The sequence below is a fragment of the Tamandua tetradactyla genome, chromosome X (genome assembly GCF_023851605.1).
Source record: "Tamandua tetradactyla isolate mTamTet1 chromosome X, mTamTet1.pri, whole genome shotgun sequence".
Lineage (NCBI taxonomy): Eukaryota > Metazoa > Chordata > Mammalia > Pilosa > Myrmecophagidae > Tamandua > Tamandua tetradactyla.
The window spans coordinates 47,792,659-47,819,707 of NC_135353.1; the positions used below are offsets into that span (position 1 = coordinate 47,792,659).

Here is a 27,049-nt window from a genome sequence, read left to right on the forward strand (position 1 = left end):
TCCTCTGTTGTTTTTCTATTTTTTTCATTTATTTCCACTCTAATTTTTATTATTTCCTTCCTCCTGATTTTTTAAATTTGGTCTGCTCTTTGTTTTCTAGCTCCTTAGAGTGGAAAGTTAGGTTATTGATTTGAGATCTTTCTTTTTAATATAGGCATTTACAGCTATATATTTCTCTTTAAGTACCACTTTAACTGTATCATATAAGTTTAGTAGTTGTACTTTTGTTTTAGTTTATCCCAAAATATTTCCTAATTTCCTTTGTGATTTTTTTTCTGTGATCCATTGGTTATATAGGAGTATGCTGCTTAATTTACAAAAATTTGTGAATTTCCCAAATTTCTTTCTGTTATTGATTTCTAATTTAATTCCGTTTGGTTGGAGAACATATTTTACTTGACTTCAATTCTTTTAAATTTATTGAGGCTTGCTTATGGCCTAGGTCATGTTCTATCCTAAAGAATGCTTCATGTGCACTTGAGAAGAATTTGTATTCTGCTGTTGTTTGGTGGAGTGTCCTTTAAATACTTGTTAGGACTAGTTGGTTTATGATGTTAAGCTTTCTGTTTGCTTTTTGGTCTTCTGCTTAGCTTTATATCCATTAGATAGAAGTGGGGTATTGAAATCTCCAACTATTATAGTTGACATCTATTTCTCCAATCAGTTCTGCTTGGTTTTGCTTCATGTGTATAAATATGCTTCTTCTAATCTGTTTTCCAAAGACATGTTCTGATAGGAACATCCTGTAGATACCAGGAGAATCAGTTGAGGCTTTCCTCCCTCCTGAGTGGGGCTGGCAAGGGGGGTGTTACAGAGGTATTTGGAATAAGAACACATTCCACTGCAGTTAAATGCTACTCCCTGATTCTGTCCATCCAAGGGTGTGGCCTTCAGTAGGTGATTGTCCGCTCTTTGACAGAGGCATCGAGAAAGGTCATCACCAGTGTGTGTGTGCCAAGCCATGCCAGGATGGGATATGGTGCAGTCTGTGTATCTTGGATCTTGACCCTGGTCTCTGGGTTGCTGAGGATCCACACATACACCATCATGTCCATGCCACTCAAGACAAAGTGCTCATTGCCTGAGGACCAGGCCAGGCAGATGAGTTTTGTATGATGTTCATAGAAAATGTCTTTCTCTGAGTAGCCATCAACTGTGCTGAAGATGGTGACAACTTTGCTGGCATCACATACCGTGAGGAAGGCACCATTGTGGGAGTGAGCAAATTCAGTGATGGGGCCCTTGGCCTTCTAGAGCTTTCCCTCATTCTTTAAAGTGCTACCCAGGATGAAATACAAGCAGACATTCCCATCTGCATCCCCGACAGCCGCTGTGTCACACCCATGGTGCACTGCCACGATTTTGGGCTCGTAACTGGGCTCATCAATGCTGAAGCACTTCTGGTCCTTCAACGGGATGATCTGCCTGATTCACATGACCATAGTGTATACTCTGGGCTGACAGCCATGCACTTCAGTTGAGCATCAAGTTTCATGACTCCTTGCCTGCCATAGTCCTGCAGGACTGGTGTACTGCACAGTATCATCCATGCTGCGGCTGCCCAGCTGCCCAGACTCTTCCATGTTCATCCTGGACACGCCGTTTGTGTAGCCTTTCCCAGTGAAGGAGTCACTCTCTGTGGTCTCGGTGTCCCACTAATTAAGGTGTCCATCATGGTTCCCAGAGTAGATGTAGGGCTTGCTGCTGTTTTTGTGCACTGCCAAATACTGGATTGATTTATGTGACCCTTGATGACCTGCAGGGGCTTGCTTGGGTTGTTTTTGTCCAGTTAGTTGATGTAGCCAGAGGGGGAGATGTGGAGGAGGTGGTGTTTCTGACACAAGCAGCCAAGTGCTTGTCCAGAATACTGGAGTCCATGGTAAATGTGTTGATAACAGAATTCACACTAACATCCCAAATTTTATAAGTTTTGTCTCCAGAAGCAAAAAGCAAATGGGTACTATCAGGACTCCAACTAATAGCCTAAGTTCCTCCATCATGAGCCTTGCTTCCTCCCAACACATACACACACTTTCTCTCCCATCTTTCTATTGTAGATCTATATCTGGCCATCAGTATTGGTCATGGCAAACCTGTCCCTGTTGGTGGAGAATCTCACACAGTTGATAAAGCAGCTGTGGTCACCAAGTGTAAACTTGAACTTGAATGGTGGCCCTCAAAGAACATGATGCAGATGTTGTTCCCTGGGGCCAGCCAGTATGGCCTTATCTGTTTGATGTCCAAGCTGTTGATGACTTTGTTGTGTCCTGTGATCTTGCCCATGGAAGAGCCATTGAGCCATAGGAAGATGGAACAAACTTCTCCCTTCCTTCCCCGACCACAGAAATCCTCTCATTATCTTCGGTTCAAGCAATGTCCTTGTCTTCCCAGCAAATGACTGGTACTTGAACTTCAAGAGGTGGTCCTTCTGCATGGTGTCACAGATCCTCAGCTTCCCAGACACATCTCAAGAGGCAATGTAGAATCCACTGGGCACCTACTTGGCCATCATCACTTGCTGGGCATGCTCCGTGTAGATGTCAGCAAGAGTTGGGTTGTCGATGTTCCTGCAGATGATGTACTTTCCACAGGTGTAAAGAAAATTGTTGCCCTTCAGGTCCCTACTAATGATTTTGGAGACCTCTACACCTCAGGGAGGCTGGCAAACACTTTCTTGATCTCATGCGGCATCTTGCCCACTTGTTACTGCACCATGCTTGCTGACAGCCTCCAGGACCCACCCGTGCTACAAACCTGATGGGGCAAAGGCTTCATGCCCACACTGGACCAGGTCGAGACCCTCTGGTGGCACTGGCATACTAGCTAGTTGGTGCGGTAGCAGGAGCTCCAAGGCTGGCTAGCACCCTGATGGTTTACTAGGATTTATTTGAGGATTTTTGCATCTATATTCATAAAAGAAATTGGCCTGTAATTTTCTTTTTGTGGGATCTTTATGTGGCTTTGTTAGGAAAGTGATGTTGGCCTTGTAGAATGAATTAGAGAATGTTCCCTCCTCTTAGATTTTTTTGGAAATGTTTGTGCAAGAATGGTTTTAATTCATGGAATATTTTTAGAATTCTCCTGTGAAGCCATCGGGTCCTGGGTTTTTCTTTCATGGGAAGTTTTGATTACTGATTTGATCTATTTACTAGTAAATGGTTTGTTGAGAGCTTCTATTTTTTCTTGGGCCAAGGTGTGTAGTTTGTGAGTTTATAAGAATTTGTTCATTTCATCTAGGTCACTTAATTTATTGGTGTACAGTTGTTCATACAATCCTCTTATAATCTGTTTTATTTAGCAGAGTGGGTAAGAATGTTACTCTTTTCATTTGTGATTTTCATTATTGTATCCTCTAGCTAATGTTTTGTCAATTCTGTTGACAAAGATCCAACTTTTGGTTTTGTTGATTCTCTATATTGCTTTTTGTTCTCTATTTCATTTATCTCTACTGTAAGTTTTGTTATTTCCTTCCTTCTGCTCACATTGGATGTTGTTTGCTCTTCTTTTTCTAGTTCTTCCAGTTTTTAGGTTAGCTGTTGGATTTAAAGTCTTTCTTTTTTAATTTAAGCATTTACACCTATAAATTTCCCTCTTAGCACTGCCTTCAGTGCATCCCATAAGTTTTGGCATGTTGTATTCTCTTTCATATGCCTCAAGATATTTATTTTCACTACTGATTTCTTCTTTAACCCATTGATTGTTTCAGAATATGTTTTCATATATTCATGAAATTTTCATTTCTCCCTTTGTTGCTGATTTCTAGCTTCATTTCTTGTGGTCAGAGAATATGCATTGTATGATTTTAATATTTTTGAATTTATTGAGACTTGTTTCATGACTTAACTTATGGCCTATCCTAGAAAATCATCCATGTGCATTTGAGAAGAATGTATAGTCTGTTTTTGTTGGATGAAGTGTTCTCTATATGTCTTTTGAGTCTAATTGGCTTAGAGTATCATTTGATTCTTATAATTCCTTATTGATCTTCAGTCTAGATGTCCTATCCATTATTGAAAATGATGTACTAAAGTCTCCTACTATTAATGGAGAACTGTTCATTTCTTCCCTCAAATCTGTCAGTATTTGCTTCATATATTTTGGGGTTCTGCCATTATGCACATATATATTTATAATTGTTGCTTCTTCCTATTGACTTGTCCCCTTTATTAGTATATAATGACCATCTTTGCCCCTTGCAACTGTTTTTTGACTTAAAGTCTATTTTATCTGATGTTACTAGAACCACCCCAGCTCTCTTTTTGTCACTACTTGCATATTATATTTTTTCAGCCATTCACCCTCAACTTACTTGTATCTTTGAATTTAAGATGAGTCTCTTTCAGACAGCATATAGTTGGTGTGCTGGTTTGAAACTGGTATGTACCCCAGAAGAGTCATGCTCTTTTAATCTAATCTTGTGAGTGCTTGTTTTATTATGGGTTCTTCCCATGGAGATGTGGCCCTTCCCATTCAAGGTGGGTCTTAATCCACTTACTGGAGTCCTTTAAGAGAGGTACATTTTTGAGAGCACATAGACATTTGGAGGTGCTTGGAGACAGAATTGCCCTGGGAGATGCTAAGCAAGGTCCCATAGAACCTGAAGGACACAGAAGCTGGAGAAAGCTGAGAAAAGTTAAGAGATGAAATCCAGAGTTTGCCCTGGAGAAGGTAAAGGAGAAGACCCACAGATGCTTAGAAAGTGAAAGCAATGGACCATAAGCAAGGACCAACAGATGCAGCTATATGCATTCCCATGTGACACAGAAACCCCAGTCATGATTGGCTTTTATTGAATGAAGGTATCCTTTTGTTGATCCCATAATTTGGACATTTTCATGGCCTTAGAACTATTAAATTTGTAACTTAATAAATTCCCTTTATAAAAGCCAATCCATTTCTGGTATATTGTATTCTGGCAGCTTTAGCAAACCAAGACAGTTAGGTCATGCTTTTTTTTTTTTTTTTATCATTCTGTCAATCTTTGGCTTTTGACTGGAGAGTTTAATCCATTTACATTTACACTCACTACTGATAATATGGGATTTTCTTTTGCCATTTTGTTATTTAGCCTTTGTAAGTCTTATACAATTTTTGTCCTTCACTTCTGGTAATTCCTACTTTTATATTTATTTGATTGTCATTGTACCATATTAAATGCCTTATCATTTATATCTGGATACCTTTTTCATCTCTTTTTTTCTTGTTTTTATTTTTAATGTTTTTCATTGTGAAATATAACATATATATATATATAAAAGCAATTTCCAAGTACATTTTAACAAGTAGTTATAGAACAGATTTTAAAGTTTGGTATGGGTTACAGTTCCATGATTTTTTATTTTTTTCTTCTAGTGGCTCCAAGACACTGGAGACCAGCAGAAATATCAATATAATGTTTCAGCAGTCATACTCATCTGTCAAAGCCTATCTTCTCTGTTATACTCCTCCTCTTGCTCTCTTTTTTTTTGTGAAAATAACATATATACAAAAAAAATTTCAAAGTACGTTGCAACAATTAGTTGTAGAACAGATTTCAGAGTTTGGTATGGGTTACAATTCCACCATTTTAGGTTTTTACTTCTAGGTGCTCTAAGATACTGGAGACTAAAAGAGATATCAATTTAATGATTCGGTATTCATATTCATTTGTTAAACTCGAACTTCTCTGTATAATACTAACATCATCTTTGATCTTCCCCCCACTCTTTTTTTTTAACTTTTTAAATTGTATAATATAACATATATACAAAGCAAAAAAGAAGGCAATAGTTTTCAAAGCACTCTTCAAGAAGTGGTTATCATATCATCTGAGTGTTTTACTTCTTTCTTTCAAATTTAGATGCTTTTATTTCTTTATCCTGCCTGATTGCTCTAGCTAGAACTTCTAGCACAATGTTGAATAATAGTGGTGACAGTGGACATCCTTGTCTTGTACCTGATCTTAGAAGGAAAGCTTTCAGACTCTCTCCATTGAGTATGATGCTGGCTAGCAGTTTTTCATATATTCCCTTCATCATATTGAGGTAGTTACCTTTCATTCCTATCTTTTGGAGTGTTTTTACCAAAAAAGGATGCTGAATTTTGTCGAATGCTTTTTCAGTATCTATCAAGATGATCATGTGAATTCTCCCTTTTGATTTGTTAATGTGCTGTATTACATTAATTGATTCTCTTGTGTTGAACCATCCTGGCATTCCTGGTATAAACCCCACTTGTCATCATGTATAATTCTTTTAATGTGTTGTTGAATTCGATTTCCTAATATTTTATTGAGAATTTTTGCATCTATGTTCATTAGGGGGATTGGCCTGTAGTTTTCCTTTCTTATAGCATCTTTACCCGATTTTGGTATTAAAATGATATTAGCTTCATAAAATGAGTTAGATAGAGTTCCCTTCTCCTCAATTTTTTGGAAAAGTTTGAGCAGGATTGGTGTTAGTTCTTTCTGGAATGTTTGATAAAATCCCCTGTGAAGCCATCTGGCCCTGGGCATTTCTTTGTAGGAAGATTTTTGATGACTGAATGAATCTCTTTACTTATGATTGGTTTGTTGAGATCTTCTATTTCTTCTTGAGTCAGTGTAGCTTGTTTGTGTGTCTCCAGGAATTTGTCCATTTCATCTAAGTTGTCTAGTTGTGGGTGTGTAGTTGTTCATAGTATCCTCTTATGATTTCTTGTATCTCCTCAGGGTCTGTGGTAATGCACCCCTTCTCATTTCTGATTTTGTTTATTTGCATCCTCTCTCTTTTTTTCTTTGTCAGTCTTGCTAGTGGCCCATCAATTTTATTGATTTTCTCAAAGAACCAACTTCTGGTTTTATTGATTCTTTCTATTGTTCTTTTGTTCTCCCATTCATTTATCTCTGCTTTAATCTTTGTTATTTCTCTTTTCCTATTTGCTTTGGGGTTAGTTTGCTGTTCATTCTCAAGTTCCTCCAGGTTTGCTGTTAAGTCCTCGATTTTTGCTCTTTCTTGTTTTTTAATATAGACATTTAAGGCAATAAATTTCCCTCTCTGCACAGCCTTTGCTGCATCCCATAAGTTCTGATAAGTTATATTCTCATTTGCATTCGTCTCCAGATAGCTGCTGATTTCTCTAGCAATTTCTTCTTGGACCCACTGGTTCTTTAAGAGTGTGTTGTTTAATTTCCATATATTTGTGAATGTTCTCATTCTTTGCTGGTTATTGAGATCCAGTTTCATCCCATTGTGATCAGAGAGAGTGCTTTGAAAAATTTCAGTATTTTAAAATTTATAAAGACCTGTTTTGTGCCCAATCATATGATCTATTCTGGAGAATGTTCCATGAGCACTAGAGAAGAATGTATAATCTTGTGATTTGGGGTGCAATGACCTATATATGTCTGTTAGGTCTAATTCATTTATCAAGTTATTTAACTTCTCTATTTCTTTGTTGATCTTCTGTATGGTAGTTCTCTCTAGAGAGGAGAGTAGTGTATGGAAGTCTACCATGATTGTTGAAACATCTATCATACACTTCACTTTTGTGAATGTCTATCTCATACTTTGGAGTTCCTTGATTGAGAGCATAAACATTTATGAATGTTATATCTTCTTGGTGAATTGATCCTTTAATTAGTATATAGTGTCCTTCTTTGTCTCTTATGAGGTCTTTACATTTAAAGTCTATTTCATCCTATATTAGTATAGCTACTCCTGCTTTCTTTTGGTTACAACTTGCATGGAAGATCTTTTTCCATCCTTTCATTTTCTATCTATTTGTATCCTTGTGTCTAAGATGAGTCTCTTGTAAGCAGCATATAGCTGGATTATGTTTCTTAATCCATTCTGCCAACTGCATCTTTTAATTGGTAAATTTGGTCCACTAACATTCAGAGATATTACTGAAAAGGTGTTTCTTGATTCCACCATCTTATCTTTTTTATTTTATTTGTCAGGGCTATATATTCTTTTCCCTCTTTCTCTTTGTATTCTTTAAATTACCCTTGGTGGTGCTCTTCAATTCTGTGCCCTCCTCCAGACCTCCCTCTCCTGTCTTCTTTTTTTCAACTGGCAGAACTCCTTTTAGTATTTCTTGTAGGGCCAGTCTCTTGCTGACAAATTCTTTCAGGACTTCTTTGTCTGTGAAAGCTTTAATCTGTCCCTCAATTGTAAAGGACAATTTGGCTGGGTACAGAATTCTTGGCTGGAAGTCTTTCTCTTTCAGGATCTTGAGTATATCATATCACTGCCTTCTTGCCTCCAGGGTGCTAGTTGAGTAGTCTGAACTCAGTCTTATTTGATTTCCCTTGTATGTAGTAGATTGTGTTTCTCTTGCCCCTTTCAGGATTTTCTGCTTCTCTTCAACATTTGACAGACTGATTAGTATGTGCCTTGGGGAAGGCCTATTTGGATTTATTCTGTTTGGAGTTCTTTGGGTTTCTTTGACTTGTATATTTATGTCCTTTATGAGGGTTGGGAAGTTTTCTTCCATTATATCCTCAACTACCCTGACTAGCCCTTTACTCCTCTCTTCTCCTTCCAGGATACCAATGATTCTTATGTTTGTTCACTTTGTTTTTGTCTATCATTTCCCTGAGTTCCAATTCAATTTTTCCATCTTTTTGGCCATTTGCTGTTTTGAGTCTTTGAAGTCAGTTATCCTGTCCTCTATATCACTTATTTTTAATTCTGTCTCTTCAAATCTGGTGTTGTATGCCTCTAGTATGTTTTTTTTTTAGTCAACAGAGTCTTTAAGCTCTGTGATATCCACTATTTTTCCATTTATTCTTTCAAATTCATTTTTATGCTCTTCCTCTGTCTTCTTGATCTCTTTGTGTCATTTTCTATCCCACTTATTTTATTAAGAAGAGTTCTATGAACATCTTTGTTCAGTTGTTCCAATGTCTGTGTCTCCTCTAGTGTTTTAATTTGGTCATTAGGTAGGACTGTATCTGTCTGCATTGTGATATGCTTAGGGATCTTCTACTGTCTTCGTCGCATTTAAATATCTTGATTGATTTACTTTTGGAATTGATTTCTTTCAGTAGTCTAAGGCCTTGTGTCTGCAGGATGGTTGTACAGCAGGGAGCAGGGCATGGGGTAGAGCACTCAGTGCAATGATTTGTTTCAGGGCAGGTGTAGACGCAGGTTGGGGATGTTACGCTGGTGCTTGTGAACGTGGGTGCCCAGCAGCCAGGGACGATGTAGCTGTGCAGGTGCACCGGTCTGGGGAGAGTAGCCCTGGTGTGTGCTGGTCTAAGGCACAGGGCCCTTTGTGCACATGTGTAGAGCTGTGGCAGCAGGTCGGCATTAAGCCTTCATGGACTGGGGGCAGATGTGACCCAGCTGTGCAGGTCTGCACTTTGTCAGAGCTGGGAAGTGAGCCTGAGGGCTGTGCACATGTGCAGTTCTAGGACTGCTGTAATGTGCAGTTCCCAGAGCTGAATGATTTGATTGGGGGCCCGTGCATGTGCATGGGCCTGCGAGTGCCGTAAATGGATGTGCTGAGCTCAGGGAGGATGGGGTGAGGCTGTGCGACACTTTACGCAGGGGTAGCCTAGGTATGGAGGTTAATGCCTCCAACCTTTATGCGCTAGTAACAGCCTGCAGGGAACAGGGAGGGGGAGGTAGTGCTTGGGAGGAGTTCAGGACAGGTGGGTTGGGCTGCACTTGGGGTGAGGGTTTGGGTCAGGTACATTCACTGGGGGCTGGTGGCGGGGGGTGACTGGAGTGCGGGGAATGGGAACGGGTGAGGGGGTTCAGGTGCGTGAGTTGTGGGGTAAGTCGCCGGTCATGGGGCTGCGCCAGTGAGGGTAGCATGCCCAAGGAACGCGGCCTGGCTTACTTCCTAGTCCCATGTACCAGTCTGCACTCCCATGGGCTCCGCCACTCTGCGCCTCCATGCCAGGGTGCAGCTTTCTGCCTTTCAGTTCCTCGGCCTCTGCAACCAGGGCTGCCACAGGTGGTGCAGAAGGCTCTCCCAGGTCAGCCACACTCCTGAAGTGCTGCCTTAGTTGCTCTCCTGTCCCTTCTCTAACTTTTCCATGGAGCAGGGCTAATCTCAGGCTGCCCTATTTGGCCACCTTCCCAGAAGTCCTCTATAATTATTTTTAAATGATTAATAATTTACAAGATTCTCACAAAGAAAATCCCAGACCCAGATGGCTTCGCTGGTGAATTCTCCATAGCAATTAAAGAGAAATAGCACCAAGCCTATACAATCTCCTTCAGAAAATAGAAGATGAGGGAACATCGTTCAATTCATTTTATGAGGCCTCACTGATACCAAAATGAGACAAAGATAGTCCCCAGATAATTAAAATTCCAGACCAGTATTCCTCCTGAACATAAAGTCCTCAACAATATATTAGCAAATATAATTTATAATATATTAAAAGAATAATATTCTATGACCAAGCTGAGTTTATTCTGGGAATGCAAAGGAGATTCAATATTTGAAAAGCAGTCAATGTAATCCACTATATTAACAGTCTACAGAAAAAAATGTAGATGCCTGGTCCTCAAGCTTAGGCAAGGTAAATCAGCATCTCTTGTGAGCCGGAGTAGGAAATCTACAGTTTTGACAAGTCCCCCAGTCGTTTCTAGTGTGCCTTGATGTTGTGCCCTTGTAGAGACCCAGGGCCCGCCATATTGAAGATAAGTTATTGCACGTAGCTATCTATTATGACCAGGACAGATCTCCTGGGGCGGGAGGGAGGAGAATGTACAGACGGTATCTTTTTTACCTTTATTTTTTCATTTTTTACAAGTTTTATTGAGATATAACCTATATGCCATACAACTCAACCATTTAATGTGCAATTAATCACTTCATGTGTATAATTCAGTGGTTTTTATGTTCCCCAAGTTGTAAGTCAATTTTTAACCCCTTCCTCAACAGAAGACCTTTTCAGTTGCACTCATAAATGAAAAAAATAATAATTATGATCAGAAAGAAAAGATCATTTTAAATAAAATTTTCTTTCATGGAATGTTTTATGTATGATTATCAAAGTAAAACAGTCATAAGGAAATTTTCAGAAAAGTACAACAGGGGCAAAAGGCACAATTTAGGCAACTCCTAAATCATACAATCCTGTAAGGTTACATTTTTTTATTTTTGTTTTAAACTTTTTTAATTGTACAGTATAACTATATACAAAGCAAAGAAATAAAAAAGCAGTAGTTTTCAAAGCACTCCTCAAAAGGTGGTTACAGGGTAGATCTCAGAGTTTGTCATGGGCTACCACACAATCCTCTCACATTTTTCCTTCTAGCTGCTCCAGAATATAGCTGCTCCAGAATAGAGGGCTTAAATACTTTATCATTACAATCAACTTTTTTCCCCTTCTTTTGTTGTGAACAATAACATATATACAAAAAAGCTATAAATTTCCAAGTACCACAATTAATTGTAGAACAGATTTCAGACTTTGACATGGGTTAGAATTTCACAATTGTAGGTTTTTACTTCTAGCTGCTCTAAAATACTGGAGACTAAAAGAGATATCAATTTAATGATTCAGCATTCATATTCATTTGTTAAGTCCTATCTTCTATGTATAATTCCACCATCACCTTTGAAGTTTCCATACCTCTCATTGGGGTTGTTTGGGCTATGGCAATTCTAAATTTTTGACATTGGAAGGGTCTGTCACTAATACATACAGATGGTATCTTAAAGCATTAAAACTCCCCTCCCTTGATCACTGTTGATAACAGACCTCCAGATGCCTGTTATCACAAGACCCCACTGAAACTCTGTTCTGACACCCTTGTCCTAAACCCTTATAAGCCCTTGCACACCCCACCCCCTTGCAGAGCACTAGCTTCCATTTGAGAACCAGCCGCCATTGGTAAGAATCTCCTCCTGTTTGTAAGTCCTAATAAAATTCTTGTGTAACTCCATGCCTGATGTGTTCTTTGGTCTTAGGGCTGCTCTGACCTAGTTCCAAGAGTTGGGTTGGAACAACCCTTAAGTAGAAAGAATGCTTGGCATACAAGTCCCTTGTGATGGCTAGGTTCGTGCGTCAACTTGGCCAAGGATGATGCCCAGTTGTCTGGTCAGACAAGCACTGACCTGACCGTTGCTGCAAGGGTATTTCATGGTTTGTTGATAAACCAAAAGGCTGGTGTATTAAGTCATCAGTCAGTTGATTGTATGTGTGGCTGATTACATTTGAAATCAACTAAGGTGTGTGTGCTAGTTAAAAGGTTATATGTACCCTAGAAAAGCCATGTTTTAATCCTAATCCAATTTTAGAAATCCAGCTATTTCTTCTAATTCCTATTCAGTACTATATGTTTGAATCTGTAATTAGATCATCTCCCTGGAGATGTGACTCAATCAAGAGTGGTTGTTAAGATGGATTAGGTGGAGATGTGTCTCCACCCATTCAGGTGGGTCTTCATTAGTTTACTGGAATCCTATAAAAGAGGAAACATTTTGGAGAAAGCAGGAGATTCGGAGAGAACAGAGAACACCACAGCACCACGAAGCAGAGAGTCTACCAGTCAGCGACCTTTGGAAATGAAGAAGAAAAATGCCTCCTGGGGAGTTTCATGAAGGGAAGCCAGGAAAGAAAGCTAGCAGATGATGCCGTGTTCACCACATGCCTTTCCAGATTAGAGAGAAACCCTAACCCTGTTCAACATGTGCCTTCTCACTTGAGAGAGAAACCCTGAACTTCATCAGCCTTCTAGAACCAAAGTATCTTTCCCTGGATGCTTTAGATTGGACATTTCTATGGACTTACTTTAATTGGGATATTTTCTTGGCCTTAGAACTGTAAACTAGCAACTTATTAAATTCCCCTTTTTAAAAGCCATGCTGTTCCTGGTATTTTGCATTCTGGCGGCTAGCAAACTAGAACAGCATGCCTCTCACCAAAGAGATAATCCAATCAGTTGAAAGCTTTGAGGGAGAAGAGAGACTCTTGCACTGCTTCTTCAGTCAGCAAGCCTCTCCTGTGGAGTTTGTCCAGTTCCTTCCTCAGAGCTGCCAGCTTCACAGCCTGCCCTGTGGATTTTGGACTCTTACATTCCCACAGTTGTGTGAGATGCCTTTATAAATCTCATATTTACAGATATCTTCTGTTGGCTCTGTTTCTTTAGAAAACCCTGACTAATACATCTAGAGATATTTTTGGTTGTCACAACTCACGGGGGTTTTATGTTACTAATATCCAATGGGTAGAAACCAGGGATGCTGCAAAACATCCTACAATGCACAGCACAGCCCCTCCCCCCTCAAATATCAGTAGTCCCAAGTTTGAGAAACCCTGAACTAGAGAGGGGTGAGGGATGGGGCCTGAAACTGCCCTGAATGGTGGAGACAGATAGCAAATTACTTGTCTGACAATATGACCTGAATAACTGTACTGACCCATGTGCCCCTGATGCACACGTGAGTCAAATGAAGAACTGAAATGATATGCAACAGGTCGTTGGTCTTGCTGTTTTTGAATAATTAGTGGATGAAGGCCCCTATATTAGTAAGAAGTCTGATGCATAAATTGTTTAAAAATAAGTTATTTTCAAGTAAAAACAGTAATCTGTTTAGTAAACACTAATGACCAACAGGATGTAGTTAAGTAGAGGTTCCCTTCATCTTCTTAATGAATAAATAAAGTAATTAGCACATAATTAACATGCAAATTGATACTGCCTCTAAACCAGTTGCAAAGTTCCCCATTTTTATTCCAGTGTTTAATTTTCATTGCTTACTATATATATATATATATATATATATATATATATATATATATATAAATAGTTTGGAAAAAGGTAAACCTCAGCTGCAGGGACTAGCGTTCTTCAAACATTCAGAATTATGACCCTTTCAGATAATGAGACTTCACTCTTTCAGAAATCCAACCAAGTGTCCATTTTAATGTTAAATGAAGAGTTTAATGTTAAATGAGGAGTTTAATGTTAAGTGAAGAGTTTAAAGCTAAGATAAAAATCATGTAGAAAAAAATATGTGTATATTTTTGTATGTATGTGTATTTAAAAATACACAAAATATATATGTAAACACACACACACATCGCTCTTGTTCAATACCCTCTATCAGGTATTCCTGTGGGGAATCATGGGGCATCTCACTAAGTGAGTACTAGAAAGGACTTATAGGATTTGGGCTTTTTTCTGTGATTTTAGGAGGGTTTAAGGAAGCTGGGATTTGCTGTAAATTGGATGCTATCAGAACGTAGGGGTAATTCTATGATTGGGCATTACAATACATCTCATCTAGAGGGAGGGCAGACCAGACCAAGGCAAAAATTGTAATTGGTAAAGAAACAGCAGTCACTTAGGTTAGCCAGGAGAGGGGGATGTTTGGTCATTTCTTTGGTTTGGATAATGTTGGTGATTTTGTGTTCAAAGGATTACGGAATGGTCTCTTTTGTCTTGATCCATCATGATCACAGAATAATCACCATGGTTATATGATGGTATTCTGTGAAATTGTTTATGTTAAACAGGAAATAGCATCAAAACCTAGCTGTGAATGCTCCGAAATACCTGAATGGCAGGGGGCGCCTTTCTCTTTCTGGAAACACACACACACAACACACACACACACATAACCCAGAGTCAACTACTATCAATTTCTTAGATTTTTTCTTCAGTCATTAATTTAGTGCCCAGGTTTTCATTTATTGGTTTGTTTTGCCGAAAGACTTTAAGCCTGCTATTAGCTACATTAGAAGATAATAATTTGCCCTCGGAAACACCCACGAAGTTAGGGCCCTCCACTCTCTCCTTTCCCCCCAACCTAGCATCTCCATTTTTTAGTTCTGCCCTCATGTCAGTATGGACTCTCTCCCTTCCAACTGCTTACCTCTCTTTATCTCAATGTCTATCAAAAGCTTCTAACCTACCGGGGATTCACTGGGAGGCAGTGGACTGAGAATACCACAGCAAACTCCTGAGTGGGCTTGCATTTGGGCAGCTGAGGGACCTAGCTGGGCCCTACCCCACACAGGACAGGAGGCTCTAAGCTAAAGGAAAGATGGAAGTTCACGCATAGCAAATGAGGGGAGGGGCAGGCACCTTGAAATTATGCTGCCTTCTAGTTTTGGGGAATGAAGCGTACCCAGCTTGATGGAACAGAAATTTTTTAATTCGAATGTGTGACTACATTGGGCTTCTGGTTATATTTTTGATGCTCATCTTTCTGCCTGTCTCTAGGAAAATGGAAGCTTATCAGCCATGGGTGAGCAAGTTTTGGCTGACTCCTTTGGGGCCAGACTAAACCTGATATTTTAACCTGTTTCTGCTAATTTTCTTGACCTCACTGAACATCAGTTCCCAGATCTTTAGAGAGGTGCTAATAATAGTACCTTCTTTGTAAGATTTGTTGTGAAGATTCTAGAATATATGTATGTGTAATGTCAGGTAAATACTTAAAACACGTACCATTATCTCATCATCATTGGCCTGCCGGCTCTACCCTGCTGTCCTGAGTGTTTAAGAAGCATGAGTAATCTGCCTTGAACTGATGAGTTGTTGACTCAGGCCCTGGCAGACTTATACAGGAAGGGAAGACTTCCCCTTCTTCCCTGTTTTCCCTGTTCCCCTTTCCCTCAGCTGAGAGCTCTCATAATCTCCCCCTTCAAAAAATCTACCCTCAGGTAAGATTAGGGATGGAACATGGAACCTGACCTTAAACCAAAGGACTGCAACATGAAAGGGGAGATGCCAAGCATCATCCAGTGGATGATGTGTGGAGTAGACTCTCCGAAATCCCAGACTACTCTATGCAAAAGAAAAAAAACAAAACGAAACAAAACAGTGGGTTTGGTCAGGAGGGAGTTATTAAGGAAGAAACATGGTTTTAACAGGACCCAGTCATTTCCACTGATGTGCTACTGAGGGAGCTCCCCATGCCGATGTTTCCCTGAGCTTCACCACTCAAGCTTTCAGTTACTGAGTTAATGAGCCAGCTGCAAGTAAACTCACTGCCCTCCCCACTTTGTGGGACTTGACGTCCAGCAGTGAAGGTCTCCCTGGCAACGTGGGAGAGAAATCCCAGGGATGACTCTGGCCCTGGCATAGTGGTATCAGCAATGCTATCCTGATCAAAAGGGGGAAAACAAATGTCAAAAAAATAAGGTATCAGTGGCTAAGAGAGTTCAACTAGAGTCGAGAGGCTACTCTGGAGGTTACTCTTATTCAAGCTTCAGCTAGATATTGCTAATTGCCATGGTATGCCAAGCCCCAACCAACACTATTCCTGTAAACCCTAAAGAATACCCAGGGCTCTATCTGAGACTTTTAGAAAGTTTCACTCACTATGTTTATTTTTTAGAAACCTATAACCTCCAAATAGTTCCTAGGCCAACTAAGTCCTGAAAACCAGAGATGCCAGTCTCTCCAAGAGCATCAATCGGTTACATCCCCCTATCCCATAATGTCAACACCCCTTTTCAACATGAAGAAGTTAGCATGGCCATTGTTCAAATATCCCTAAAGAGTGGGAGAAGGATCAAAGGAGAAGGAGGAATTGTAATAGAGAAGATAGGATTTAACAAATGAATATAACTACTGAATCATCGCATTGATATTTCTTGTAGTCTTCAGTGTGTTAGAGCAGCTAGAACGAAATTGTGGAATGTAACCCATACCATACATTGAAATTTATTCTAAAGCTACTTGTTAAAATGCAGTTTGAAATTTATTGCATTTTTGTTTATGTATTTCACAATAAAAAAATGTTAAAAAAAAAGAGAGGTAATGAGCTGGATTCAAATGCATAAAATGCAGCAAGCAGACTGGTCTCTCAAAGAGCTTTAAGGGTATTTCTTGTGTAACCCCACTTCTAATTTTGCCTAATTTGTACTTCTATTTCTTTTTTTAAGTGCCCTCATGGATCCCCTTATCCTCTATGTCCTCCTCCCACTCCTCTATGTAACACAGTATTCGTCTGCCGGCTCCTGAATGCCACCTCCCTAAGCACAGGTGCCTTCATTTTCCTCCGCTCTAAGCTTAGCTAGAGGCTCCCTGAAAATGGGGGGCAGTCCCTGGTTTAATAGTAGTTGCATTTTGCTGAATGCTTTCTGCATGCTGGGTCCAGCATTTTATCTCTTTTTTTCCCCAAGCCTTTTTACTTTGAAATAAGTATAGATTCATAGGAAGTTGCCATGATAGTACAGAGAGGGCCTGTGTACCCTTCATTCAGTTTCTCCCAATGGGTAAACCTTTTTAACAATGTTAAAAACCAGGAAATTGATACAGTAGGACGTCTGTCATTTTATCAGATGTGTAGATTTGTGTGTCTACCATAGCAATCAAGATACGGGACTATTCCATCACCACAAAGACCTTCTTTGTGTGCTACACCTTTATAATCACACCCACCCGCTCCTCCTATCCCATTCCTAATCCTTGGTAACCACGAATCTGTTTTCCATCTCTACAGTTTTGGCACTTCAAGAAGTGTTATACAAATGAAATCATATAGTATATGATCTTTTGAAATTGGCTCTTTTTTTTTCACTCAGTATAGTACCCTCGAGATCCATGCAAGTTGCTGTGCTTGTCAGTAGCTTTTTTTCTACTGAAGTTGAATTTTTCTATTATTAAACTGTTTCTTATATTGCTGTAAGGCTGTGGCTTCATTGTATAAAAATAGTACCAGCAAATGTGCCATGTATTGCAAAATTCAGGTGTATTGTTCTTCCTCTGATGCTGTACAACTAACAAAAACTTATCTTCACTCCCAGTTCTTTCCAATACTTCCAATGAAAATATTAAGTATTTTGACCCAAATGCAGGGATGTATGTAAGCAGTAGTTACAATATTATATGAGGCTTAAGATAACAGTCTTACCCTTGAATGACTTAATTTTTGCAAGTAGTTTTGCCTCATATAATTCACTGAATTCTAAATATAATAACTAGATCCTAGGCTAAATCACAGGGTGCTGTGAAAAAGATACACATTAGGTTTATTTTCAATCATTAGAAAGCTAAAGAATATTTTCTCTCAATAACATAGTTGCAACGACTAGTGCTGTTTTTCCTCTGGTATTGCTAAAAATTGCTATTTTAAATCTCTATCACTACTATTTTCAAACAACACTATGCTGGATTAAGTTTAAGACTAGTTTATTTAGGGATTCCATTTTCACTCCTCAATAGGTTTTATGTATTTTTCATACGCTTCTTCACTCATTAGTTCAAGTTTAATTTTTTTTTTTGCTGAAGGATCTTTTAATTTTTATGCCAAAGTTGTATATTTGCAGAAAAATCATTCAGAAAATAGAGTTCCCATATGCTCACTCCTGCTATTAACATTATAGAATGAGTAATATTTTGACAGGCAGAATTGAAGGTGCCAAGAAGTTGGGAAGATGGAGCATGTTAGAAATTAGAAAGGGTGCCGCTTGATGAAGGTGTAGGTTATACCAAGGGGATAGTGGGAATTAGAGCTGAAACGAGAAGTTCAGGGTCAAATCATGGAGCGTTTTGAATACTAAATTTAAAGAGTGTAAATGTAAATTAAATGATTGCAATTGCAACTTATTGTGTCCAGTACTGTATTAGCCACCTTAATGTATTATTTTATGCTTGCAGACATTTCCCAAAACAAATATTATTATCTCCATTTATAGGTGATGAAACTGTGCTCACAGAACAAAGTAACTTGCCCAGTGTTAGCTGGTGTCTCAGTAAATTTCAGAGCCAGGATCTTGGCTTACTACCACTTTTTTTTCTCTCTTCTATAGTATTGTTTTCCATAGTTGAGATAATATAAATATGTAAGTTTGTATCTTACTTTGTGAATATTATTATGACATAAACATTTTTCCCATGTCAACAGAAATGTTTCTTAGGCAATATTTCTATTGGTGTTACCTGTATACAGTTGTGTCAGTTTATTGTTTTTGTTACATTACGTTTTCTAACATATAAATAATGCTATAATGAATATGTTTGTGGATCTATTTATCCTTCTACCTGCAGTTTGAGAACAACTTATCTCATCCGCCCCAATACGAAGTATTCTCATCTCTTAATCTTCGATAGTGACAAATGACATATCATGGTTATTTTTTTTAACATTTTTTGAGCATTTCTTAGCCATATGTATTTTTTTCTTGTGAAGTGCCCGACCAGTTCCTTTGCTCTTTTATCATTTTGAGTTTTAGTGATATTTTAACTCTGTAGAAACCCTTTATAAATATAAAGACTGTTAATCCTTTGCTGTCATAATTGTTGGAGCAGTTTGTTATTCTTGACCAAGAAGCAAAGTTAGCCTCCAAGTCCTTGTGTTGGTTTGACCACTGTCACTTGAGAGCCACCATGAAGAAGTCTTCAGAGAGGAGGTGATCTCTGAGGTCTGTGAGATGATCTGTCTGGGAGAAACCCAGTGTTCAGGGGGGGGTCTCTGGTTAGCATCTGTGTAGGCGTGTGCCATTGTTTTGCAGACAACAGAGCCCCAGGTGCTGAGAGGCACGTGACCCTAGGGCTGAAGCCACGTGTCCCCTCTCATGTATCTCTGGGAAGTGGAAAGCTATGGAATTGTGAGTAGTGGTCGCAACGGTGGCTTCCCCACTGTTTCGGGTGAAACTTCCCTGGTGCCCACCTGTTCCAGGTGTGTTCAGGGGCCAGTCGGGGGCTTGCCCCTACCCTCCATTCCCTAGCGGAATCCTCTCCTTCTTCCAGAGAGAAAGTTCCTGAGCCCCTCAAGGTGCTGGGCAGAGGCCCGGAGGCGAATGGAAGAGAGCTCATCAAATTTTGAAGCATTACTCAATGCATCTTGATCAGTCAACCATCGTGATAAAAAGATTTGTTGACAAGTCCTGCATTTTCTGCGAAAGCTTCATCCATTTCTGTTACTTCTCTTTATAGTGGAGAATAGAGCTCGCTAGCAACTTTCACACTTCCCAAAGCATCAAACTCATCTTGTTTGTTCAATTTTGCTCCAACCTTCTGGGAGATTACAGTAAACAACATTTCCCAAAGTTTCCTGTGCAAATTTGCTGATTTCCCATCTTTGGTGGTTTGGCGTTGTACATACCCCAGAAAAACATGCTCTTAAATTTAATCCATTCCTGTCACTGTGAACCCATTGTAAGTAGGACTTTTGGATGAGGTCGCTTCAGTTAAAATGTGTCAAACATCAATCAGGATAGGTCTTAATCCTATTACTGGAGACCTTTATAAGCAAATGAAATTCAAACAGAGAGAGAGAGAAAGCCACAGAAGCAAGAAACTGAAGGTCAACAGAACGTGGAAGAGAAGGGAGAGGCCAGGAGAGGTTGCTATGTGCATTGCCATGTCACAGAAAACAGAAAAGCCAATGACCAAAGATGGTTGGCTGCCAGTTCCAGAATGCCAGTGTGCCAGTTTGAATCTGTGATGGACCCCAGAAAAGCAATGTCCTTTAATCCTCATTCAATATTGCTGGCTGGGAGCATTTTGATTATTCCCATGGCGATGTGACCCACCCAATTGTGGGTGGTAAATTTTTTTTTTACTCTTTTTTTTAATTGTATGGTATAACATATATACAAAGCAAAGAAATAAAAAAGAAATAGTTTTCAAAGAACTCTTCAACAAGTAGTTACAGGACAGATCCCAGAGTTTGTCATGGGCTACCATATGATCCTTTCAGATTTTTCCTTCTAGCTGCTCCAGAATATAGAAGCTAGAGGGCTTAAATATTTTTTTTATCATCACAACCGACTTTTTTTCCCTTTTTTTGTGAAAAATAACATATATACAAAAAAGCTATAAATTTCAAAGCACAGCACCACAATTAGTTGTAGAACATATTTCAGATTTTGACATGGGTTATAATTTCACAATTTTAGGTTTTTACTTTTAGCTGCTCTAAAATACTGGAAACTAAGAGATCAATTTAATGATTCAGCATTCATATCCATTTGTTAATTCTTATCTTCTCTGTATAACTCCATTATCACCTTTGATCTTTCCATTCCTCTCTTTAGGGGTGTTTGGGCTATGGTGATTCTAACTTTTTCATATGGGAAGGGTCTGTCACTAATATGGGGTAGGGAGATGGAACTATCTGATGCTCTGGAGAGGCTGGGCAAGGTTTCAGGACTTATCTGGACCAGGGACCCATCTGGAGGTTGTAAGTTTCTGGGAAGTTACTCCAGTGTATGGAAATCTTGTGGAATCTTATATATTACCCTAGGTGTTCTTCAGGATTGGGTGGAATGGTCCTGGTTGGGGGGTTGCAGGTAGCAAGGTCTACCTGAAGCTTGCATTAGAGCAACCTCCAGAGTAGCCTCTCGATTCTGTTTGAACTCTTTCTGCCACTAATACTTTATTAATTACACGTCTTTTCCTCCTTTTGGTCAGGATGGAATTGTTGATCCCAAGGTGCCAGGGCTGGATTAATCCCTGGGAGTCATCTCCCATGTCTCCAGGGAGACTTTCACCCCTGAATGTCATGTCCCATGTAGGGAGGAGGGCAATGATTTTATTTGAAGAGTTGGGGTTAGAGAGACTGAGGCCACATATGAGCAACAACAGAGGTCCTCCAGAAGTAACTCTTAGGCATGCCTATAGGAGGTCTAAGCTTTTCTGCTACCTACCTAAGCTTCACAAGAGTAAGCCTCATGTTCGAGGTCGTGGCCTATTGATTTGGGTGTCCCTAAAGTTTGACACTATATCAGGGGATTCCCTGATGGTAGAGTGTAATAGTTCCATATTCTTTCTCCCCTCCCTCAGGAGACTTTGCCAATACTTTTTGATTATCTGCTTAATATACTCTAAGATGTATCGAGGCATTACAATAATCTATACGGGATTAAAGGACCTCTTTCTCATTCTGTGCTCCCTCTGTTTCAATTGTTCAAATGAGATATATAGATAGGTTGAATTAGATTATGCACTACAGAAAATTTCAGTTCCAGACCAAATAAACTTTTCTTCCAATGGTCTCAAAGAGTATGTGTGGTTCTAAAATATAGACACTGTCTTCCTTACTCCTAAATTCTGAATTACTTTAACCCCAACCTGTTCGGCTTCATTCTTATCTCTACATATCAGGTTTATATATATATATATATATATATCGTCTCTTGATGGGCATTTGGTTTGTTTCCATCTTTTGGCAATTGTGAATAATGCTGCTATGAACATCGATGTGCAAATGTCTGTTTGTGTCGTTGCTTTCAGCTCTTGGGGGTATATACCAAGTAGATCTCACAATCCAGAAATAATAATCACCACTCCAGACTGAAAGTGTCTTCTCTAAAAGCTTACAATCTAGGCTCCTGTTTTCTTATAAGCATTTTCTAAATGTGACCATACTATTCTTCGTCTTTTGTTTCTGGGTTATTTTGTCTCACCAAATGTTCCACATGTTCACTTACATCATTACATGCCTCGTGACTGTTCTTTTTGTAGCAGCACAACCTTCATTCATAAATATACACCATCGTTTGCCAATCTACTTCTCCGTCAGTGCATTCTTCAGCCACCCGCATTCATCGGGCATCATGTAGAGGGCCCAAAGTCCACAGTCCATCAACCTTCTCAATTTTAGATAATTTCATTGTTCCCAAGAGAAAGAAAAATAATAAACACACCCTCGCCAAGTAGAGAACCTAAACCTCCTCTTAACTTGCCCCTCCCCCCATTATTTACCTCTGCTGTTGCTGTGGTAGTGCTGATGGTTTCCTTTTGAACATAGCTGATAGCATACACTAGCAGTTCCCGCTCCCCCGTACCCTGGACTTAAACACTTTTTATACAAGAATGATATCTTTGAAGTAATTCTTATGAGAACTCATTCATATTTCTAGTGTAAGTCAGTGGGACATGTAAGTCTATAGAACCCCTTTCAATCTTGTTCATCTTCAATATGGTAATATTATTAATCAACCCACTAGAGAACCACCTTCATTCCTATCTATTCCCTTACACTGGAGTTCAAACTCATTAGCTAATGGTTCACCCATCTCTAGCTGTTATGTATCTCTAAGTCCCCTATCCTCTGTATTATAAGCCTCTGATTATTCCTTTATGCTGGTCATAAAAGTGGAATCATACAGTATCTATCCTTTTGTGTCTGGCTAGTTTCACTCAGCATTATGTCCTCAAGGCTCATCCATCTTGTTATGTGCTTCAGGACATCATTTTGTCTTACTGCTGCATAATATTCCGTCATATGTATATACCACATTTTGTCAATCCACTCGTCTGTTGATGGGCATTTGGTTTGTTTCCATCCTTTGGCAATTGTGAATAATGCTGCTATGAACATCGGTGTGCAAATGTCTGTTTGTGTTGTTGCTTTCAGCTTTTGTGGGTATATACCAAATAGTGCTAATGCTGGGTACACAAAATTCTTTGAGGAGCTATTTTGAATGGAATTTTTTCCTTAACTGACTCCTCAGCTAGCTCATTGATCGTGTACCGAAATGTTACAGATTTTTGCACATTAATTTTATATCCTGCCACTTTGTTGAATTTGTTTATTAGTTCAAGTACCTTTGCTGTAGATTTCTCAGGATCTTCCAAGTATAGTAACATATCATCTGCAAATAATGAGAGTTTTACTCTTCCTTTCCAATTTGGATGCCTTTTATTTCTTTGTCCTGCCTGATTGCTCTAGCTAGAACTTCTAGCACAATGTTGAATAATAGTGGTGACAATGGGGATCCTTGTCTTGTACCTGATCTCAGGGGGAAAGATTTCAGTCTCTCTCCGTTGAGTACGATGCTGGCTAGTGGTTTTTCATATATTCCCTTCATCATATTAAGGTAGTTACCTTTGAGTCCTATCTTTTGGAGTGTTTTTATCAGAAAAGAATGCTGACTTTTGTCAAATGCTTTTTTGGCATCAATCAAGATGATCATCTGATTTTCCCTTTTAATTTGTTAATGTGCTGTATTACATTAATTGATTTTCTTTTGTTGAACCATCCTTACATTCCTGGTATAAACCCCACTTGGTCATGGTATATAATTCTTTTAATGTGTTGTTGGAATTGATTTGCTAATATTTTATTCAGAATTATTGCATGTATGTTCATTAGAGGGATTGGCCTGTAGTTTTCCTTTCTTATGGCATCTTTACCCGGTTTTGGTATTGAAATGACATTAACATCATAAAATGAGTTAGGTAGAGTTCCTATTTCCTCAGTTTTTTAGAAAGTCTGAGCAGGATTGGTGTTAGTTCTTTCTGGAATGCTTGATAAAATTCCCCTGTAAAGCCATCTTGCCCTGGGCTTTTCTTTGTAGGAAGATTTTTGATGACTGAGTGAATCTCTTTACTTGTGATTGGTTTGTTGAGATCTTCTCTTTATTCCTGAGTCAGTGTAGCTTGTTTGTGTGTCTCTAGGAATTTGTTCATTTCATCTAGTTTGTTGGCATATAGTTGTTCATAGCATCCTCTTATGATTTCTTGTATCTCTTCAGGGTCTGTGGTAATGCACCCCTTCTCATTTCTGATTTTGTTTATTTGCATCCTCTCTCTTTTTTTCTTTGTCAGTCTTGCTAGTGGCCCATCAATTTTATTGATTTTCTCAAAGAACCAACTTCTGGTTTTATTGATTCTTTCTATTGTTCTTTTGTTCTCCCATTCATTTATCTCTGCTTTGATCTTTATTATTTCTCTTTTCCTATTTGCTTTGGGGTTAGATTGCTGTTCATTCTCAAGTTCCTCCAGGTTTGCTGTTAAGTCCTAGATTTTTGCTGTTTCTTGTTTTTTAATATAAGCATTTAGGGCAACAAATTTCCCTCTCAGCACAGACCTTGCCACATCCTATAAGTTCTGATAAGTTGTATTCTCATTTTCATTCATCTCCAGATAGCTGCTGATTTCTCTAGCAATTTCTTCTTTAACCCACTGGTTGTTTAAGAGTGTGTTATTTAATTTCCATATATTTGTGAATGTTCTCATTCTTTGGTGGTTATTGAGATCCAGCTCTTCATCCTATTGTAATCAGAGAAAGTGCTTTGAAAAATTTCAGTATTTTAAAATTTGTAAAGACCTGTTTTGTGTCCCAGCATATGATCTATTCTAGAGAATGTTCCATGAGCACTAGAGAAGAATGTATATCCTCGTGCTGTGGGGTACAATGACCTAAATATGTCTGTTAGGTCTAATTCATTTATCAAGTTATTTAACTTCTCTATTTCCTTGTTGATCTTCTGTATGGTTGTTCTATCTATAGAGGAGGCTGGTATATCAAAGTCTCTTACTAGTGTTGTTGAAACATCTATTGCTCCCTTAGGTTTTGCCAATGTCTGTCTCAAGTACTTTGGAGCTCCTTGATTGACCATAAACACTTATGATTGTTATATCTTTTTGGTGAATTGACCCTTTAATTAGCATATAGTGTCCTTCTTTGTTTCTTGTGATGTCTTTACATTTAAAGTCTATTTCATCCTATATTAGTATAGCTACTCCTGCTTTCTTTCGGTTACAGCTTGTGTGGAAAATGTTTTTCCATCCTTTCATTTTCAATCTATTTGTATCCTTGTGTCTAAGATGAGTCTCTTGTAAATAGCATATAGCTGGATTATGTTTCTTAATCCATTCTGCCAATCTGTGTCTTTTAATTAGTAAGTTTACTACTTTGTACTTTACTACAAAGTTCCTATGGACCCATTTTTTTATACTATCATATAAAAAATAAGTTGCATTGATTTGTTGGTTGTTTTTTTTTCTTTTGCATGGGCAGGCACTGGAAATTGAACCCAGCAGACCCATTTTTTAGTTCACAAAATGTTTGCTCTTTCTTCAGGATGCTGTTTGATTTCAGCTTTAGCAGTACTAACTGGAAAGCATCTGCAGATCTTAAAGAGGTGGAGCATGACTCTCTGGTAATGAAGAAGCATCTTTTAACTACCCAATCTAAAGGAGCCCTCCCCCATTGCCCCTCTTCTTTGTTGCTTCCTATTGAAACGGAGCTCGAAGGATATTAAGGAATGATGAGAAAAAAAGAAAGGAAGAAAGAAAGAAAGACACAGACGGGCTTAGGGGGTCTGAAGCTTGAGTTTACTTCAGACAGACTTCAGACAATTTTATTCTCAACCAGATCCCGGTTATATACCACAGGATGTCAATAGATATGCAGGCATTTCCTGAGGGAGCAAGATTCTTATCTCACAGTGTTCTTCATACTTAACATAACTGTTTGGGGTAAACATTCTCTTCCTCCCAGACTGCTCTACATAACAATCTCCACAGTTTACTGCTGCCATCCTGAGGCCAGCAGCTTGCAACAAATTCTGTAGGTCTTGCTTTAAACTCTTGGCTCTACATTTCCCCCTTTTTATTTTATTAGCCGAGGAAAACAAGAATCACCTTTTTAGGTTGACTATAAGCAGAGGTGACCGCGCCTGTCTTAGGTTGCCCTTAGGCTCTGAAGGGTCTTACCCGTCATTGGCTGCCAGTCAAGCTCTCTGATTTTGATTCACAAGAATCACATTGTTATAAGCAGAGGTGACCGCGCCTGTCTTAGGTTGCCCTTAGGCTCTGAAGGGTCTTACCCGTCATTGGCTGCTAGTCAAGCTCTCTGACTTTGATTCAGGAGGGAGCCAAGAGTTTTTGCAGGAATCACCTTTTTCTTTGTTGTTAAACACAGCTGAGGAGGAAGCGAAGTATAAACAGCCCCAAACTTAAGATTTTTTAGCTCTTGGGTAAGTGATTGTGTAACATTACCTCCATAGGCTACATGTAGATTATTCTAATTTACATTTTAGTACCCCTTTTTTGTAATTCTAAGATATCAGGACTTAAACTATCTGAAAGCCTTAAAAGATGCCTTTTCCCTTTTCCCATTCTATTTCAGACAGGCCATATGTTAAAAGAGGGTAATACAAAAACTGCTCTCATTTCTTTTACACTTTAAACTTTGTAAAAAATTTAAATTATACATTTGATCTCCAATATGAACCAATGTCATTTCTATATTATTTAGTCCATTATTAGTTTGCTCATCAATGAGATTCTCTATGCCACAGTTCACTGGTGTTTTTCTAACAATGCTTCATCTGTATAGTTTGCTGCAATGCTGTTCCAGTGACTGCAGCCACTGTGATGCTTCCAATGATTCCAATGACAGATGCAATAATGAATCCAATTAGTCTATT

The 27,049-nt window shown here is 38.9% G+C and overlaps 1 pseudogene; it reads right to left on the reverse strand.

Annotated features, from left to right (window-relative positions):
• Positions 1 to 890: 890 nt before the first annotated feature.
• On the reverse strand, positions 891 to 2,706 carry LOC143670965 (WD repeat-containing protein 1 pseudogene; annotated as a pseudogene).
• Positions 2,707 to 27,049: the final 24,343 nt, after the last annotated feature.